The 21,508-nt window shown below is 35.9% G+C and overlaps 1 long non-coding RNA gene across 1 annotated transcript; it reads left to right on the top strand.

Moving 5' to 3' along the window:
* Window positions 1-6,746: 6,746 nt before the first annotated feature.
* Window positions 6,747-11,522, top strand: LOC145641007 (uncharacterized). Its single transcript, XR_014115091.1, has 5 exons — window positions 6,747-6,981; window positions 7,482-7,900; window positions 10,931-10,999; window positions 11,074-11,186; window positions 11,311-11,522. It is a non-coding gene; the product is annotated as an uncharacterized LOC145641007 (long non-coding RNA).
* Window positions 11,523-21,508: the final 9,986 nt, after the last annotated feature.

Raw genomic sequence — 21,508 nt, 5'->3', positions numbered from 1 at the left:
TACCGAGCACTCAATAAGAGACATAATCTGAGACGTGTTCATATCAAAGACATGTTCATATCAATGACATTCGAACACTTGCCCTTTTGCACACTTTTTTTTTTTTTTTGCTATTTTAATTTTTTATACACCCAAGCTTTTGTTCTTTGAAAATTGCATAAGTTACACACCATCCCATCCCAAAGTTAGGTAGATGTGAGTCAAAGAAAGAAAGGTCTATCGTTAGATGAGGCTCAAAGTGGTTTATCAAGAAAAGATTGTATATTTGAAGGGTGAAAGGTAATATGATTTGGCTACAAGGGGTGCCTCAAATCATTGGTATACCTTGTGCTTAGTTTGGCATTTTTTTATTAATTTTTTTTTGTGCAATGCCATGATCGCAGGAAATAAAATGATCATTTTATTAAAAGGAAAAAGTAAAAGAAAGTCCTACAAAATGAATATAAGGGAAAATGAAAGGTGCCTATCCTAGACTTATTGGGGAAAGGATAGATAAAATAAATAGAAAAGGAGGTCATGAAATCTTATCGTTGAAGCTTGCCTCTGGTCTTGCGCCTTATCATCACTCGGTCTTCTTGCCGACTGGAGGTATAGGAAGCTTGTTATTATCGATCAAATATTGGATGGCCTCTTTCAGCTTCCAACAATTCTCAGTAGTATGACCCCTACCTTGATGGTATTTTCAGTGCGCATTGAGGTTCTAGTTATCCGTCCTCCTTTCGACTGGTGGATCTTCAAATGGTCCAATAGAAGTTATGAGACCTTTAGCATGAAGGCGATCAAATGTTGTGTCATAACATATACCAATAGGTGTGAAGTTTATCTTTTGCCCTCGATTGTTCATGGAAAGGACCTTATCCAAGTTAAACGTGCTAACGTTGTTTCAATGGGTAGTTTTGGAAGAAGAAGGATTGTCGTTCTTCTTTACTTTCCATCCACTGTTACTATTGTTACTATTCTTGGCCTTCCTGTTGCTTAGAGGAACATGAAGGTGGTTTGAATCAATGAGGTCTTGAATGCGATCCTTAAGGGTAAAACACTTTTCGGTGGTGTGACCATGGAATCTATGATATTGCAATAAGAATTTGGCTCCCAATTGGGAGATCGTTTCTCAGGTGGTGGGTTTTGACTAGGGCTAACGGGATGAATGAGACCTTGATCATGAAGATAGTCAAAAGCTTCATCATAAGTCATTTGTATTGGTGTGTGAAGGGAATATTTCAAGCATTAACCCCTAGGTTAAACCCCACTATGGTCATATACTAAAGTACGGTGGTGTCCAAAGGGCAAAGGCAATTTCGAATTATGCTAGGTGTTTCTAGTGCTAATGTATGAGGAATTGTGTTTGTAAAAGGCTAGTTTGGAAAAGAGAGAGAGAATAATCAAGAAAATCTTGATGAGAGTTGGTGAGAATTAGTGATTGTAGATGATTATTGATATATTGTAGATGATAGATAAATTTTAGTTGAATGAAAACGGAGTTTTTACGATGTTATTTATAAAGAAAATCAGCCAAAAAGATAAAATATCAAAACAGAGTTCTGACGCAAACAAAACTGGATTAGCGCCAGGCGCTGATTCAGACATTCACGCGTTTTCTTAAAATCAGATAGAAATTGTCGTACAGGAGGATAAAATCGTATTTCCCCTCAAAATGTTCTTTGATTCGAATTAAAACTCTAAAAAGTAAACAAAAGTCAATTTATCAATGCTAATTGAATTAGGAATGAAAAGAACCTTCTAGAAGAATCTAGAAGACTAAAGTCATTCCTAATTGCATTAGGAATGATAAATCTATATTAGGCCCTCCTCTAGATCATTGGGCCGCATATAAGGCTCAAACCGGGCCCAGTTCAGTAAATTGGCCATAACTTCCTCAATATTTATCAGAATTGGGCTTATAATATATCGTTGAAAAGCTCTTGTCAAGCCCCATCCAAATACACTACTATTGGACCCATATCATGGACCAACCAAACTTGATTGGCTGTTTTCTTAAAATAAGTTTTCAAAAACAGAGAGAAGAGAAAAGAAATCAAAACTATCCGCAACACTAGACTTTCCACACTTTCACCTCATTCGATTATGATTTGACGTGAAAGGTACTCATCATTGGATTTGGTTTTGGGGAGACACAAATGGGTGTCTACACTTTGACTGAGTTTGGAGAAACGCAAGTTTCGAAAACGAAAGTCAAAGTATCGATAGGGACGGAGAATGATTTAGAACATTCTGCGATCCTAAACCACTCTTGTAACGCCGATACCTGCAAACTAGCATTAGTCAAACAGATAAAAGAGTTAAGAACCGCGTATCTTGCACCATCGAGCACACGTCTCTGAAAGTAACCGATTTGCTGCCGCTTTACTGTTGTTTTGATGACCTCCTGCTAAGAGAATGTCATCCCGCTTGAAAACCGCTACGCTTGTAACTGCTTCCAATATTGAAGATTTCTTCGCTTGAAACGATCCTCTTCCGCTTTGATAATACTCCACTTCTAAGGGAACACTATCGAAGATTGCTTCGCTTGAAACAATCCTCTTCTGCTTTGATAATACTCCACGTCCAAGGGAATATGATCGAAGACAACTTCGCTTGAAATCACCTTCAGTTGCTTTTTGACAACTTTCCACAATCTAGGGAACGTCATCATGCTGTTTCGATGTTCACTCGTCTCTAAACAAAGAGCATCTTTTTTTTGGATATGTTCACGCGCCTCTAAACAAAGAGCTTCTTTTTTTTTAATATGAACTTCTGAATGATGTGTCCCTTGTCTCTGAACAAAGAGCTTGATAATAGGATGTCCACGCGTCTCTGAGCAAAAGAGATTGAAAGAAATTTCCACGCGTCTCTGAACAAAAGAGCTTGAAAATAGGATGCCCACGCGTCTCTGAGCAATAGAGCTTGAAAGGAATGTCCACGCGTCTTTGAACAAAAGAGCTTTGAATGATATGCCCACGCGTCTCTAGAGCAAAAGAGCTTGATAGAAATTTTCACGCGTCTCTGAACAAAAGAGCTTTGATGGTTGAATGTTTGTTGCGATAATATTCTGAAGGAAAATTTCCGAAGACCAACGCTTGCCGATCTCTAAAGCTCGCTTGAACTTTGCTTATGCTAAAACCAGTATGTCGATGTCTCCGTGATGAGCCAATTCTTAGGCACTTTAAACTAAGTGAGACGATCTTTCATCAGGTCGATCCCTTACTGTGATTATAATCAAACTGACTACTTAATCATGTTAAATTGCTTATAGGGGCTAACTGACGCATCAAGGAACTCGAAATTGTTATATGAGGTCGAAATCACCTTTCTGAGAGGCTTCGAGCTCTCTCGCTGCTGAAATATCTCTGGCGCCAAGAATTGGCTCTGTCGCCAGACGCTGGGATCTAGCGCCAGGCGCTAAAACCTGCTGCCAGATGCTAGATGTTGTCATCTGGCGCTGGAGTAGGGTCTTCCCTATTCTGCTGCACCTGTATTTATTTTTTACTATAGAACTTTGCTAGTCTCTTTAATTATCTTAGGGTTGACCTAAGGTTTAATGTCGGTTGACTCATTGATTTGACATAATTCAAGGTATAAACTTGACTCGCTGTGATTGACTCGAGGTTGCCTCGACTTGAAGTGAAATGACACGTGTGACTCATGACCCGTGTGTGCATAGTGTTGATTCAATGTGACTCAAAAATGCAAAAAATTTCCGTAATTTTTGTGGAGGGTACCGACTTTCTCCCGAAAAAGAAAGACGCGAAAAAGAATTGAAGTTTTGAAGGTGCATGCTGAATGAGCTTAGTCAAATGTTGTTTCTCACAGTACAAGGATTGTAACATCTTAGACTATCCTAGTTGACTCGATAATGAAATTATTTAGGTAACTTAGGCACGGAGGCTAAGCACTTTATACTTCGATATGCAATGATGATTATGATTGATAAGTGATTTGATATGACAAGGCATGCTTCAACGGTGTGTTAAGATTCCATGACAAAGGGTTCCTAAGGGAAGGTATATTTGGTCATGTATTTGTGCAGTGTGTGAAAGTGACACTAAAGTTAGGCCGCAAGGGCTAAGTGTGTGGGAAAATATATTGTTTCAAGAAGAGTAATGATGGTGACTCTTAGGCTAGGTAGGCTAATGATGTAGGGATCAAGCCCCCAAGTCTAACTCTACATGGATAGGGATGAGAATAGGAGATCCCTTGATATGATCATGGTGTGTGAATGTGAATATGAATGCATTACGGCCGCACCTCGATGTGAGGTTGCCTACGTATCCGTTAGGAATCAGGCCGAACGTAGCTCTAGCTGAACCTCGCACAAGTGTGTGTATACCTCAAAAAGGTCTTTTTAAGGGTTGTAACGTGGTAAGACTAAAGGTTGTAGAAGAAAGGGGTAAAGGCTCAAGACCCTAGATAAGCCCCCAAGTTGTGCAACCTTGCTTTTGAATCTTTATTTTTATGCTTGAGTTTCTACTCTTTTTTAGCTCTTTTTTTTTTTTTTTTGCTTTATTTATTTCTGCTCTCTTTTTTGCTTTTGCACTTTATATTTTTATAAGTGTGGGCAATCCCGATCATGCGGTCTATCACTCACTTGGCATTCATGTTTCTCAGGCACGGTACCGAGCACTCGATAAGAGACGCAATCTGAGACGTGTTCATATCGAAGACATTTTCATATAAAGACATTGGAACACTTACCCTTTTGTACACTTTTATTATTTTTTTTGCTTATTTTTTGCTATTTTAATCTTTTGAAGTCACTCAACCTTTTCATAAGTTGCACACCATCCCATCCCAAGGTTAGATAGATATGGGTTGAAAAATGAAAGGTCTATCGTTAGACGAGGCTCAAAGTGGTTTATCAAAAAAAAGATTGCATATTTAAAGGGTGAAAGGTAGTATGATGTGGCTACAAAGGGTGCCTCAAATCATTAGTATACCTTGTGCTTAATTCGACATGGATTTTTTTTTTTTTTTTTATAATGCAATGTAATGAAATGATCATATGTAAGAGAATAAATGCTCATTTTTATTAAAAAGGGGAAAAGAAAGAATCTACAAAATTAATCTAAGGGAAAAGAAAAGGTGCCTATGCTAGACTTATTGGGGAAAGGGTAAATAAAGAAAAAGAAAAAAAGATGTTATGAAATCTCGTCGTTGAAGCTCGCCTCTTGTCTTGTGTTGTTTGCTTTATCATCACTCGCAATTCTTGTTAATTGGAGGTATGGGAAGCTTGTTATTATCAATCAAATGTTGGATAGCCTCCTTTAGCTTCCAACAGCTCTCAGTAGCATGACCCCTACCTTGATGGTACTTGCAGTGCACATTTGGATTCCAACTAGACAATCTTTTCTCAAGTGGGGGATCTTGAAGAGGTCTAATAGGAGTAATGAGTCCCTTGGCATGGAGTCGATCGAAAGCATCATCGTAACTAATTCCAATAAGGGTAAAATCCCTTTTTTGTTTCTTTCTAAATCCCAAGATCTCATTAAGGTCGAAAATTCCAACACTATTACTAGAGTAGGTGTTTTCGGAAGAAGAAGGATAGTCGTTCTTCTTTCCTTTACAGCCACTGTTGTTATTGTTACTGATCTTGGCCTTCTTGTCACGCGGAGAAACATGAAGGAGATTTGAATCAGTAGTGTGACCGCGACCTCTATGGTATCGACAATAGGAATTTGGATCCCAATTGGGAAAACGTTTTTCAAGTGGAGGGTCTTGACTGGGACCAATGGAGTGAATATGACCTTGATCATGAAGACAGTCAAAAGCTTCATTGTAAGTCATTCCTATTGGTATGTATTCTTCAACGGTCTGTTTTGCCCGTGGCTTAGGAGCATTGAGTTCTTCATTAAACCCTCGGCGAGGATTTTGTTCGATGGCCATCACCCGATTTGCTAATCCTTCTACCACGTTCAAGAGCATGGCAACGACATCTTGTAGTTTTCAGACGTCCTCTTTTAGACTTGACGAGTCTTCCCTGGTGTTATCTAAGAAAAGACTTTCATCCTCCTCAATCATGACCACTTCATCGAGAGAGGTTATATAAGCTGTCTCGATCATGGGCTCTCCTACAGATGTGATAAGAAGTGATGGATCGAAGGGTCACTAGTAGAAAAAATGCTATTTGTAACGCCCTATTAGTAACTGACGTATATTAGGCTAGTTACGAAAGCATCAATAGTAACCGACTAAAATAATGCCAGTTACAAATTTCATTATATTAGTAACTGGCGTAGTAGATGTCAGTTACTAATATGTGTTTTATTATTGTTTGAAATTTTAATGTAACTGACTAAATAAATGTCAGTTACAAATATTAAGTCAAAGGAACTTTGACTAAAAAGTTTGTAACTAGCGTACAAACGCCAGTTACAAATATTAAATCAAAGAAACTTTGACCAAAGCATTGTAACTAGCTTACAAACGTCAGTTACAAATATTAAAATCAAAGAAACTTTGACTAAAAAAAATTGTAACTATCTTACAAACGCCAGTTACAAATATTAAGTTACTACTTCCTATTAATTTTCATTTTATATTTATTGAAGTTAGAGAAAACAATTTCTGACTGAAAACAAACAAAAGATTTAAACTTTTTATTTTTTCCACTTTCGCTCCAACTTCTCGCACTACTGGTAAAAACTCCTTCTTCCTCCTACCATTTCTTCTTCCCTCCATTCAGTATTGTTTTGGTTTTTCGAATCTGGGTTCATTTTTTTTTTTTTTTTTTTTTTTTTACTTGAGTTTTTTTTAAAATATTAGAATTACTTTACCCTCAAATTAATCTATTCATGAAAGAGGAATATATCCCATCCCACGCTAATTTCCCTTTCACCTCATTTACTCTGAAAGAAGAGTCAGTCTTTGCACCGCTGAACCCACTGACGCACGCCTGTAGTCACCGGCACACCGGCGCACCGCCGCACCCACCGAAGCACCACCGCACTGCTGCACCATTGCGCCACCCACCACTGTACTAACTAGGTGAGTTTCGAATTATTCCTCTTCTGTAGGAATTTGATTCGAAAATATAATTGCAGTATATATTCATTATTCGAATTTTACAATTAAATTGTAGTTATAATTCAATCATATATTCCTCGAATTTCAGTATTTTAATTCGAAATTTAGGTAAATTAAAGAAACTTCAAAGTTCTTATTTTAGGGCAAATTATTCAATCGATTTTTTTAGCGCAATTAATTCTATCGAATTTCAGCAATTTTAATCAAATTACACTCGATTTATTCGAATTACATTTATTTCATTGTCAATCAAAATGATTTTCGCCAAATTGTGGTCGAATCTATAACCTTAATTAGATTGAAATTCGAGGTTAATGTTGGGTTATTTAGCTATGAGTTATTGTATGGTTTTGGTATAAGCCTGGAGGCTGCTAATTATATTGAGTATTGTTCTGTTTTGGGTGTTCCTAAGTATTGAAATATGACTACCTTAATTACATGTCTTCTTTCTCGTTTTGCAGAAATTTGCCCTGTTCCTCACATGGACAATCTGGTAAACATATACAAATATATGGAAGTCGCATCAGGGGTTACTCTTTGTCTCTCAAAGTGGACTCTTGAGTAAATTAGCAGGTAGCGAAGTATCTTTGTCCATGTATATATATATATAGGATTTAAATTAGCAGTTGTGAAAACATTACCCACTCGGGCTTTATTTAATGTTGGTGAAGATTATCCTGTATTTGGTGGTCTGTACTCGTTTTGTCAGACTTATGCTGGCGGTTCAGTTGGTGGTGCTGTCAAATTGAACCATGGGCTTTGTGACATTGCGATTAATTGGGCAGGTGGCTTGCACCATGCAAAAAAGTTCGAGGCCTCTAGGTTATGTTATGTGAATGATACTGTTTTTGCAATTTTGGAACTTCTCAAAATTCATGAGGTGAGAGAAGTAATCTTTATCATCTTTCGTGATTTTAATTTATAAATGTTTATGAAGGTGTTTCTTTTGTGTACAATTTTTTATGGTCTTTGATGGTGAATATTGCAATTGGTTACTTAGCCATTTTACGATTATATGATATAACTTTATAACCTTGATAATAACTTTTATCAGAAGGTCTTTTACTAGAAATATTTAATTGCTTTTAGCAATTGGTCACTAGCTACTTAGTTAGATTTATAAAAAATGATTATTAGATGTTCAAGTTTTATGTTCTTTAGATTCTTTTGCTGTGAGAATTCTTATATAATAAAAAAAAAATATACGATGTGTTGGAAACTAAATTCCTATGAAAAAGATTGTTTCATTTTATAACCTGTCTAGATATTTCAGAATCCATTAATAAACCTGATTATAACCTTTATGACATGGTTTATGGCAGAGCCAGCAAATAATAAACAATTGTGTTTTCAATCATAGTAGTGCTGACATTTATTTATCTTATGCTCTTTTGCGTAACAGTTGATGTTTTTTATGTTTGATATGTGAACCTTATGTAGTGGTGACTAGTGATAGATTGAGAAGCTCTTTGTTATCAAAAGGACGTTTAGTTGTCTCTTGAATGTATTGGCATTGAAAGACATGACATTGATAACGTTGTTTCTAGAGTTAGGTCTTGTTATTTTGAATTTATTTTTCTATTGATTCCATTTTAGTCATAATGTGTGGGGAATTTGTTGGATTGGTTTCCAGGTTTAATGTGTGGTGAATTTGTTGGATTGGTTTCTAGGTTTAACTGGCTACTGAACTCAATTTTTAGTCACTCATAGGCATGTGATAAAGGAAACTAAGTTCCTTGGCAGTTGGAAAAGCATATGCTATATAGATTGCTTCATTAAGTTTATGTTAAGTTTCTGTTAAAAGCACTAGGACCATCTAAACCAGCTCAGCTGGTTGCTAAATCAGTCCAAGCCATACTTCCAACCTTCAACCCCCTCCCCCCCTTGACTGACCCTTATAAACCCTCCCAAGCCCACTGGCCAGAGGCCAATTTCACATGAAAAAAAAGCAGTATTTGTACAAAGAAAGAAGCCTAGGGAAAAATAGACTAAATTCATATTTTCCAAACAAGGTCATTGGGAGCGAAAAAATAGACAACAGTTTTTTATAACAGAGCCTAGTTCAACTTCTCACAATCCGTACATCAATACATGAACACCTTTTGTATAATATATTGCAAAGACCTAAGGCTTCTATTCATGCAACTCAATAATATTCAAACACTAAAAAAAAACTCAAGAACTTACTCTAAGGCTTCTGCTGTGAGCCTGTGAATTTCAGAACTGAATTCAAAACTTAAAATCAGAACTGAATTTAGAACTGAAAATCAGAATGAATTCAAAGCTGAAATTCAAAACTGAAGCTCAGAACTGAAAATCAGAATTGAATTCAGAACTGAAAATCAGAACTGAAGCTCAGAGCTGAATTCAGAACTGAAAATTAGAACTGAATTGTTTTTTGTTGTAATTTAGGGCTTTGTTAGTTAAATCTTACTTTTATTGGAACTTGCTTTGTGTACTCTTGTATAATATTTGTTGTTTGGACCTTTTACTTTATTTCAAATCCTCATGTTGAGTCTTCGACATTGACATGGGTACGGAGCTATGAACTTTTGCTTCTCTTTGGTTAAAGATGCTTAGGACACTTAGTCATATCTAGTATGCAATGAGTTCTTGAGTATGAGTTATATTGAGTGGTGTGTTTATGGTCGTTGCAGAATATATTGATATTTGATAAAGAAAGTAGTTGTCCTGTACTAATTAGGCATTTTCACTATTCTGGCTTATCTGCTAATGCATTACTCCATCTCCCCCACCTCTTTTAAAATAAATTGACTCCATATATCAAGCTACAACATCCTGTTGAGTGCAAGGGCTATGATATATCCTTAATCTCCTTTCTTCAAACCTTTGTTAGTAACTGTATTTTTATACAAAATAAAGTACTCAGCTTAATAAGCTTTATAATCCTAATCTGCATAATCTGGTACAGAATTTAACAGGATTAAACAAACTCTTTCTTGATTGGGTTGACATATCCTTTACTTTTCCAATTTCCTTGACTAGTCTAACTTCTTTAAAAGTCGTTTCTCTTATGTACTGCAATTTATATGGTGAACTTCCAGGTAGTGTTTTTCTTCTGCCAGATCTTGAAATACTTGTTCTGAGTTCTAACAGGAAAATAACTGGACATCTTCCTGAGTTTCGATCAAGCACCCACCCTCGTAAAATTCTGGACCTTTCTGCCACTACTTTATCTGGAGAGTTGCCGCCTTCCGTTAGAAACTTTGGTTCCTTAGAGAGACTGAGGCTATGGGGTTGCCAATTCTTTGGAAAAATTTAACTCAACTTCAAATGCTTGGCATTTCGAGTCTCAATGTGAAAACTGGAGACATGCGCTCCTGGTTGCCTAAGCTCAAAGAACTGACCACCTTAGGCCAGGTCACATTTTTGTTTTGAACTCGATCAATATGAATGATCTGTCTTTTCTTGCTAATCTCACTAAGCTTTCATATCTCAATCTTTTTGAAAACCATTTAACAGGTCCAATCCCACACTGGATTGTCAATATATATGACCCAATTAGCTTGGTTTTATTTGGGAGAAAATCATTTACAGGGTCCAATTCCACAATGGTTTTCCCACCTTTCATGTTTATGTGTGATCTTGAACTTATTTGATTGCTTATATTTATGTGCGATCTTGAACTTTTTATTACTCATACTTATTAGTTGTAAATTGTGGATTATGCTTTCATGTTTCTTACGACATGCACTATTATGTAGATCCCAACTAATTAAATGTCGTCTTGCTTTAATTGATGAGTTCAGTAGGAACTCAGTGATTGTGGCCGATGGAACGACAGAACCTTGTCCTAGTTGAGTGACTCATAACAAGAAAATGAACCGTGACATCTACAAAATTAGTGTTGATCATGTTTATAGTGATTATTCTTACCTAAATCTCCCAGATGACGTATCGCTAAGTTGGGTCAGGCGGAAGGTTATTTTTTGGGTGGCTTGCAGATTTTATTGATGAGGTAATACATTGAACGCATGTAATGATCGAAGATATTTGTAACTTAATTATATTAATATTTATCTTTTCTTGAAGGTTATGTGTTTGACAAAAAAGACGGATAATGAATTGGTATAAATCGAATGGTAATGAGATATATGTATGAGATAATATCTTTCCATAGCGATTGCAAGGGTAATTTGAAAGAGGTTAGTGATGAATTCACCTCTTCTTTACAAGCTAAAATGCTTTAAACGAGTTTTGGATGATGTTTTATTTTTATAAAGTATAATAGACAAGTTTTTTTAATATTTTTTATTTTTATATTTGCAGGAGTATTTGGCAAGACTTGCAGCCTACAACGATGTAGTATTAGATGAGATTTGAGACAATGGGCTAAGTTTTTAGGCTTACTTTTTTGTTGAAAGGCTAGTTATCTACTTTTTATATAATACATTTCTATATATCTACTTTTATTTAGTCTATTGGTTATTGTTATTACATTTCTAAATTATAAATCAATGATTTTTTTATTCAAGTTTTAATTGTTTTCTTGAAATTAAAGTATAGTTACTTTTGTTGTATTTTATGGTTGTGGATGAATAATTCAAGTTCTGTGGAATTATTTGGAGTGTTTGTATTGTATGTTGTAGGTGAATTTAAGTTATATGGAAGTATATTCAGAGTGCGTGTTTTGTTGGTTGAATTATAACAGGTTGTAACCCATTTGACGATGGGTCGTTTGGTAGGATATACTACCATTTTTGTATTCAAATAAAACATTTATAAAAAAATTATTTATTTATTAGTAACTGGCGTAATCTAATGCTAGTTACTGATAATATATTTTTTAAAAAAATAAAAAATTATATTTGTAACCGGCATTTAGATTTGCCAGTTACTAATAATACCCTAATTGTAACCGGTGTAACGTAATGCCAGTTACGAATAGTATGCTTTCTAATTTGGAAAATAGACTTTTTGTAACTAGCGTTAGATTAGGTCAGTTACGAACAGTGCATTATTTGTAACTAACATTAGCCGGTTACGAATAAATTTCACTAGTTGTAACGGTGGCATTCGCAACCAACAATGCCAGTTACAAAAAGTCAATTTCGCCAGTTATAAATAGCAGTTTTTCTACTAGTGGGTATTTGATCTTCTTCAATGGCTAGACCTTCGGAAGTTTCATTGTTATCGATCAGATTTTGAATATCTTCTTTGAGTTTCCAACACTCCTCAGTGTCGTGACCCTTTCCTTGGTGATATTTGCAGTGCTTATTAGGGTCCCACTTGGGTGGCTTGGCTTCTGGAACTGGATCTTTGATAGGCCCTATGGGCATGACTAGTCCTTTGTGGTGTAGCTTCTCGAAAGCTGTTTCATAACTCATACCAAGTGGAGTGAATACCCTTTTTGACCTTTGGATTCGTGATTTAGAGGCGTTCGTAGTACGTACTTCATTGATGGGAGAGAAAGAAGAAGGATGGTCGTTCTTCTTTCCTCTTGCACTATTATCTTTCAGAAGGTCATCTTCAATGTCAATGCCTATATTATAGACAACCTTGAAAGTATTCAAATTGTGTTGGTACTTTAAGTGCTTTGAATACTTCCCTTGGAGATTCTTGATAAACATCCTCACAGATTCTTTTTCGGTAGGATCCTTGACCGTATTAGCGGAAGTTTCCTTCCATTTATTGAAGAAAGACGTGAACCCTTCGTTATATTTTTGTTTTAACATCTCAAGTTGTCTATGATCTGTTTCATCTTGGATGTTACATTTATATCTATCTATGAAAGCGTTTTCTATGGACTCCCAAGTGGAGGTTTTTTCTTTCTCGAGAGAAAAGAACCATTGCTGGAAAACGGTCTCGAGAGATAGTGGGAACAGAGAGGGGAAAACCTTCTTATTGATACCCTTAATGCTCATTATAGTTTCAAAAGCTCTTAGGTGAAAGTAAGGGTTATCTGTCGCCTTGAATTTAGGGATGTCAGTGGCATTGAACTTATGCGGAAGAAGTTCCTTGTCTAGCGAGACCCCTTGTGAACTAATGCCCTGAAATTTATAGTCACTAGATAGTTTGCTCAAGCTTTCTTGCATCAGGTTCATTTGTTGTTGCTTTACAGGGTCATCAATTTTGAGGGTTAAAGCCTTTAACACCTCAGTCACGTCATTCAATTGACTCCTAAGTTCATTGACCTCTTCTTGACTTGCCATTATCTTTTTAGCCTTCCTCTTTTGACGAATTGGTTTATCAAAAAGTGAGACTTGAATAAAGAGGTTGTCCTTGATTAATCGCCCTTCTCTCCTCGACCAAATACTGTGGAAAAGAAATTTGGGGATATTCATTGTTAATTATTTGACTCAAATTTTATTCAACATGCAGTAGATGGAGGAAGTGAAGAGAGATTGGAATAGAATGTGAAGAAAATGATATAGATGGTGGGATATGAAGAATTAGGAATAAGATGTACCCCCAAATTAAATGACGGAAAAAAACCGACTCATGCATGAACCTAAGACATGGTCATAGTGATATATATACTCAAAGTGTGTGCTAAGACTAGTGAGTGAAGGTGACATGTTTGGACTTTTATGTAAGACCATGTGGCTAGACTATGTGACTAGACTCAATTAATGACTTAACAAAGTGTTATTGACAACGAAATTTAACCGAATTAATTAGCAAACTGATTAATTAGACACTAGGTGATGACTCGATCAGTAATCCGAACTGTCGGCAAAACGACAGGACTGGCGTCGCACTGTGTAGTGTAGCGCCAGACAACAGAGCTTTCGCTAGGCGCCACACTCCACAGAGTGGCGCTACAGCTCATATTTTGGCGTCAATGCTGGAACTTCAATCTGAGACTGTTTTCGGTGTTATTAATCAACAGGGGTATGCCTAAAGTTGTACTAGGTCAATTCTGATTTCAAAAAAATTAGACTTTATTTACTCAAATTAATTAATCAATTAATTAATTAGGCAAAGTTCTTTAAGTCATTAATTTATTAAATCTCAACACAAGTCAAACAAACGGTTAAGAAAACATATATATGCACAATTAGTCAAGTAGGCACAATTTGATGCAATGAGTTTGCAACCTAACCATGGCTCTAGTTTTCTAAAGTTCGGGATTTGGTTTAGTCAATAGAGGGTCCATGGTTAATTGTCCGGATGCATCGCGCGGAAGCCTAACCGTGAAGGGTTGGCGCGAGTGGATGGGACACCGCGAGTTTAGAAAAAACTCGCTTCCATGGTTTGGTGAATTCAACATTCTCGGATGTACCCTTTGTTGCTCAGAGCGTTCAATCAGGTAGATGGAGCATGAATTCCCAGAGGGTTATGCCCATATGTAGAACACATATGGGTTTCAGAAAAGTGAGAAAAAATTTAATCAGGAAGTAGGATCGAGCAAACAATGCGAAAAACTGGTCGAAATTAGAACGCATATTTCTGGCTCGATTTTGGAAGAATTTGGCGCCAGGATTTAGCTGTAGAGCCTGGCAACAGAGTTGTCGTCTGACACTACATTTAAATGTCTGGCGCCAGCTTCTGTTTGCTGACGCTAATTCCTACATGCGTCAGCAGCTTTCTGTGCTCGATAAAATTTTCCAATTTCGCGCAGTGTTATTTCGGTCCTAGTTGTGAAAGATATTTCTCAAATTTCTACGTGTAAAATCCTATGTTTTTAACTCATTACGGATGGTCTTTCCAATGAGATTTTTTTTTATGCATATGACAATAATGTTAATCAAAATTAAGCACATAAAATACTTAGAACGTTTCGAGTCTCATCCACTCATTCTAAATCATTGCCGAAACAAATTCAGGAATTAAAATAGAAATCCTCCCCAGTGGAGTCGCCAAAAAACTGTAGGGAATATTTCAAGCATTAACCCCTATCTTGAACCCCACTATGGTCATACACTAAAGTACGGTGGCGTCCAAAGGGAAAGAAGATAGAGCAAAAGAGTCGCCAACAAGTTTTTTAAGGAACTTGTAAACCGTTCACGAGGTGAAGGTTACACCCCTTAACGATCCAAGAGATCGTCAACTCCATAAGGTCTTGAGCCAAATAGGGTTCGGGGATGAAGGTACAAATCCAACCTAAAAGAGATTGAACCGGCCCTAATAATAGGCCTCTACTTTATTCAGATCGTATTCATGTGCACTTTCTGACTAACATGCAATCAATAGGATTACCCTAAACCTGTTTATCTATGTTGGTTGAATATTAATGCACAAATAAACTATTATTGGCGATCACTTGAATTATAATCAAATTAACCCTAAACAAGATTATTAATTATCTTATTAAGCTTGATTACAAGTACAAATTCCCTTTAAACATGCATAAAAGGCATGATCAAGCAATAACAACAAATATCAAGCAACATAATAATAATCATTAAAAAAATAATAATTATAACAATCATAAAATTATTATCATAATCAAAACAATTATAAAAACAATCATGAATCATGTTAAAGCATAATAATAATAGCAAGATCCTAGGCATGATACTAAAAAGATTAATAACAAACCCTAACATGTCACTAAGCAATAAAAATCAAAACTTTAACCCTAACATGATACTAACATGAATATTAGGAAAGAAAATAGAAGGCATCATAACAATCATACTTAGTATTAAATTCTTTACCCTAGACATGATACTAGGAATCAAAATAACAATCTAAGCATGATTTCTACATAATAACATCAATAAAACCATTAAAGTACTTACTTTGATGCCTCGTACTTCTTTCTAATAACAAAATACACGCATTAGTAACTTCAAGGAAAATAATAAAAACAATTAAATTAAATAATTGAAAGAAAGATTTGGGACCAAACCCTTAGAAATTAAACCTTTCACGTTTAGGGAAAAGACAACTTCGAATTATGCTAGGTGTTTCTAGTGCTAATGTATGAGGAATTGTGTTCGTAAATGGCTAGTTTAGAAAAGAGAGAGAGAATAATCAAGAAAATCTTGATGTGAGTTGGTGAGAATTAGTGATTGTAGATGATTATTGATAGATTGTAGATGATAGATAAATTGTAGATGAATGAAAACGGAGTTTTTACAACGTTATTTATAAAGAAAATCAGCCAAAAAGATAATATATCAAAACAGAGTTTTGACGCAAATAAAACTGGATTAGCGTCAACGCTGGCTATTGGCGCCAGACGCCAACATTAGCGCCTGGCGCAATGCTAGCGCCAAGCGTAGCGCCAGGCGCTACAGCTGGCGTTTGGCGCTGATTCAGAAATTCACGCGTTTTCTTAAAATTAGATAGAAATTGCCGTACAGGAGGATAAAATCGTACTTCCCCTCAAAATGTTCTTTGATTCTAATTAAAACTCTAAAAAGTCAACAAAAGCCAATTTATCAATGTTAATTGAATTAGGAATGAAAAGAACCTTCTAGAAGAATCTAGAAGACTAAAGTCATTCCTAATTGCATTAGGAATGATAAATCTATATTAGGCCCTCCTCTACATCATTGGGCCGCATATAAGGCTCAAACCGGGCCCAGTTCAGTAAATTGGCCATAACTTCCTCAATATTTATCAGAATTGGGCTTATAATATATCGTTGAAAAGCTCTTGTCAAGCCCCATCCAACTACCTTACTATTGGACCCATATCATGGACCAACCAAACTGAATTGGCTGTTTTCTTAAAATAAGTTTTCAAAAATAGAGAGAAGAGAAAAGAAATTAAAACTATCTACAACACTAGACTTTCCACACTTTCACCTCATTCGATTATGATTCGACGCAAAAGGTACTCATCACTGGATTTGGTTTTGGGGAGACACAAATGGGTGTCTACGCTGTGTATTCTTCAATGGTCCATTTTGCCCGTGGCTTAGGAGCATTGAGTTCTTCCTTAAATCCTTGGTGAGAATTTCGTTCAATAACCATCATCCGATTTGCTATTCCTTCTACCACATTCAAGAGCATGGCAATGACATCTTGCAGTTTTCGAACGTCTTATTTTAGACTTGACAAATTTTCCTCGGTATTATCTAAGATAATTCTTTCATCCTCCTCAATCATGGCCACTTCATCAATAGAGGTTATATAAGATATCTCGATCATGGGCTCACCTACAGGTGTGATAAGGAGTAAAGGATCAAAGGATGTTTGATCTTCTGTGATGGCTAGAATCTCGGAAGTTTTATTGTCATTGATCAGGTCTTGAATAGAGTCTTTGAGTTTCTAACACTCCTTAGTGTCGTGACCCTTTCCTTGGTGATACTTACAGTGTTTATTAGGATCCCACTTAAGTGGCCTGATTTCTGGAACTGGGTCTATGATAGGTCCTATGAGCATGACTAGTCCTTTGTGGTGTAGCTTTTCAAAAGTTGTTTCATAACTCATACCAAGTGGAGTGAACACTCTTTTCGACCTTTGGATTCGTGGTTTAGAGGTGTTTATAACATGTACTTCATTGATGGGAGAGGAAGAAGAAGGATGGTCGTTTTTCTTTCCTCTCGCACTATTATCTTTCAGAAGGTCATCTTCAATGTCAATGCCTATATTATACACAGCCTTGTAAGTATTTAAGTTGTGTTGGTATTTTAAGTGCTTTGCATATTTTTCTTAAAGGTTCTTGATGAACGTCCTTACATACTCTTTTTCGGTAAATATTAGCAGAAGTTTCCCTCCATTTGTTGAAGAAAGAAGTGAACCCTTCGTTTTCTTTTTGTTTTAACATCTCAAGTTGTCTGTGGTCTATTTTGTCTTGGATGTTGCACTCATATCTATCTACGAAAGTGTTTGTTATGGAATCCCAAGAAAAGGTTTTCTCTTTGTCAAGGGAAAATAATCATTGTTGACATACAGTTTCAAGAGATAAAGAAAACAAGGAATGAAAGAATTTCCTATCAATCCCCTTAATGTTCATTATAGTCTCGAATGCCCTAAAGTGGAAGTAAGGATTATCTGTTGGCTGGAACTTAGGGAGGTCATTGGCATTGAACTTCTGCGGAAGAAGCTCCTTGTCCACTGAGACCCCTTGTGAGCTAATGCCCTGGAATCTATAGTCATTGGGTATTTTGCTCATGCTTTCTTACATGAGCTCCATTTGTTGTTGTTTCACAGGGTCATTGATTTGAAGGGTTAAAGTCTTCAACACCTCAGCTATGCTAGCCATTTTCTTCTTAAGCTCATTGACTTCTTCTTGACTTGCCATTATCTTCTTAGCTTTTCATTTCCAACTGACTGGTTTATCAAAAAGCTGAACTTGAACGAAGAGGTTGTCCTTGATTAAACGCCCTTCTCTCCTTGAACAAGTACTGTGGAAAGGGAAATTAGGAATAAGTTTTTTATTATTTATTTTGACTCAAGCTCTATTCAACATGGAAGAGAATGTGGAAGAGAATGCGAATAGATTCCCCCCCCCACTCGAATGACGGAAAACGACTCATGCATGAACCTAAGACATGGTCATGGTGACATATACAAAGTGTGTGCTAAGACTAGTGAGTGTAGGTGACATGTTAAGACTCATGTCATGACCATGTGGCCAGACTATGTGACTAGACTCAAGCAAAGACTAAGTTAAGACTTCATGTATATGCATTAATCTGGAGAGGCTATGGTATTTTAGTCATAACTTTTGATCTGTGACTCTGATTGGGATGAAACCTGAAGGGAATATTTCAAGCGTTAATCCCTAGCTTGAACCCCACTGTGAACATACACTAAAGTACGGTGGCGTCCAAAGGGAAAGAAGATAGAGCAAAAGAGTCGCCAACAAGTTTTTTAAGGAACTTGTAAACCGTTCACGAGGTGAAGGTTACACCTCTTAACGATCCAAGAGATCGTCAACTCCATAAAGTCTTGAACCAAATAGGGTTCGGGGATGAAGGTACAAATCCAACCTAAAAGAGATTGAACCTGCCCTAATAATAGGCCTCTACTTTATTCTGATCCTATTCATGTGCGCTTTTTGACTAACATGCAATCAATAGGATTAACCCTAAACCTGTTTATCTATGTTGGTTGAATATTAATGCACCAACAAATCTATTATTGGTGATCACTTGAATTATAATTATATTAATCCTAAACAAGATTATTAAATTATCTTATTAAGCGTGATTACAAGTATAAATTCCCTTTAAACATGCATAAAAGGTGTGATCTAGCAATAACAATAAAATATCAAGCAACATAATAAATAATCATCATAAATTATAACAATATAATAATAATTAAAATAATCATCATAAATTATAACAATTATAATCATACTTAAAATAATCATATCAACGTTAAAATATATTAATAGCAAAATCTTAGGCATGATACTAACAAGATTAATAAAAAAACCCTAGCATGTTACTAAACAATAAAAATCATATATTTAGCCCTAACATGATACTAACAATCATAAATATTAGGAAAGAAAATAAAATGCATCATAACAATCATACTTAATATTAAAGTTACCCTAGACATGATACTAGGAATATCATAATAACAACCTAAGCATGAACTCTATATCATAACATCAATAAAAACCATTAGTGTACTTACTTTGATGCCTCGTACCTCTTTCTAATAACAAAATACACACGTTAGTAACTTCAAGGAAAATAAAAAACAAACAATTAAATCAAATAATGGAAAGAGAAATTTGGGACCAAACCCTCAGAAATTAAACCTTTCACGTCTAGGGCAAAGGCAACTAAGAATATGGCTAGGTGTTTCTAAATCTAATGAATGCGGAATTTTTATATTTGAGAGAAGGCTAGTTTAGAAAAGAGAGAGAGAGAGAATAATCAAGAATTTCTTGATGAGAGTTGGTGAAAAAGAAAACTGGTGAACCAAAACGGAGTTTTTACGACGTTATTTATAGAGAAAATCTGCCAAAAAGATAAAACATCAAAAATAGAGTTCTGACGCAAAAGGCCAAGTTAGCGCCAAACGCTGACCTTAGCGCCAAGCGCTACAGCTGGCGTTTGGCGCTGACTCAGAAATTTACGCGTTTTCTTAAAATCAGATAGAAATTGCTGTACAGGAGGATAAAGTCGTATTTTCCTCAAAAACGTTCTTTGATTCTGATTAAAACTCTAAAAAGTCAACAAAAGGTCAATTTATCAATGCTAATTGAATTAGGAATGAAAAGAACCTTCTAGAAGAATCTAGATGACTAAAACCATTCCTAATTTCATTAGGAATGATAAATCTATATTAGGCCCTCCTCTAGATCATTGGGCCGCATATAAGGCTCAAAACGGGCCCAGTTCAGTAATTTGGCCATAACTTCCTCAATATTCATCGGAATTGGGCTTATAATATATCATTGGAAAGCTCTTTTCAAGCCCAATCCAACTACACTATTATTGGACCCATATCATGGACCAACCAAACTGGATTGGTTGTTTTCTTAAAATAGATTTTCAAAAACAGAGAGAAGAGAAAAGAAATTAAAACTATCCGCAACGTTAAACTTTCCACACTTTCACTTCATTCGATTATGATTTGACGTGAAAGGTACTCATCACTGGATTTGGTTTTGGGGAGACACAAATGGGTGTCTACAAAAGTAACTCCAAATTAAAGATAAAACTCAGGGCTACAGATCCATAGATTTTACGACTCGTTGTTCTTCCTAGAACTCGGGCTATGACCAAAACAAGTTGATGCTTGTGCAGTATACGGGAAAAAATCCGGGTTGACTTAAAGGAACTATGACTCGATTTAAGGTATATTTTTTTTAGCTCAAATTAATTAATCAATTAATTAAACAAAGCCCTTTAGTCATTGGTTAGTTTATTAAGACTTATTTATAAATACAAGTAAAACTAAACAGTTAGTTTAGTCAAATAATAAGTATGCACCAGTAAGAGATGCACAAGTAGTTAAGTAGTCACAATGGTTAGTTTAGTCAAACTCGCTTCCATGGTTTGGTGAATTCAACATTCTCGGATGTACCCTTTGTTGCTCAGAGTGTTCAATCGGGTAGATGGAGCATGAATTCCCAGAGGGTTATGTCCATATGTAGAACACATATGGGTTTCAAAAAAGAGAGAAAAACTCAATCAGGAAGTAGAATCGAGCCAACAGTGCTAGAACTAGTCAAAACAAGAAGGTAGATTTCTAGCTCGGTATTGGAAGAACACGGCGCCAAACAACAGAGTTCGTCGCCAGAAAATGGCTCTATTGCAAAAAGACAAAATTGTCTCCAGGCGACAAGGCCATTTTTCAGGCGACGATCGCTGTTTTCTTGACGCTAGTTCCTACATGCCTTAGCAGCTTTATATGTTCTTAGAATTTTTCAGTTTTCGCAATATTATTTTGATTCTAGTTGTGAAAGATATTTCTCAAATTTCCTACGTGTAAAAATCCTATGTTTTTTACTCATTACGGATGGTCTTTCCAATGAGAACCTTTTTTATACATATGACAATAATGTTAATCAAAATTACCCAAATGAAATACTTGGAACTTTTCGAGTCTCATCCACTCATTCTAAATAATTGCCAAAATAAATTTAAGGAATTAAAATA

This window comes from Chenopodium album, chromosome 7, assembly GCF_948465745.1.
Source record: "Chenopodium album chromosome 7, dcCheAlbu1.1, whole genome shotgun sequence".
In the NCBI taxonomy this organism is placed as follows: Eukaryota; Viridiplantae; Streptophyta; class Magnoliopsida; order Caryophyllales; family Amaranthaceae; genus Chenopodium; species Chenopodium album.
Note: the sequence above shows the minus strand (reverse complement) of the source record. Positions and strands in the feature narration are given on the sequence as shown.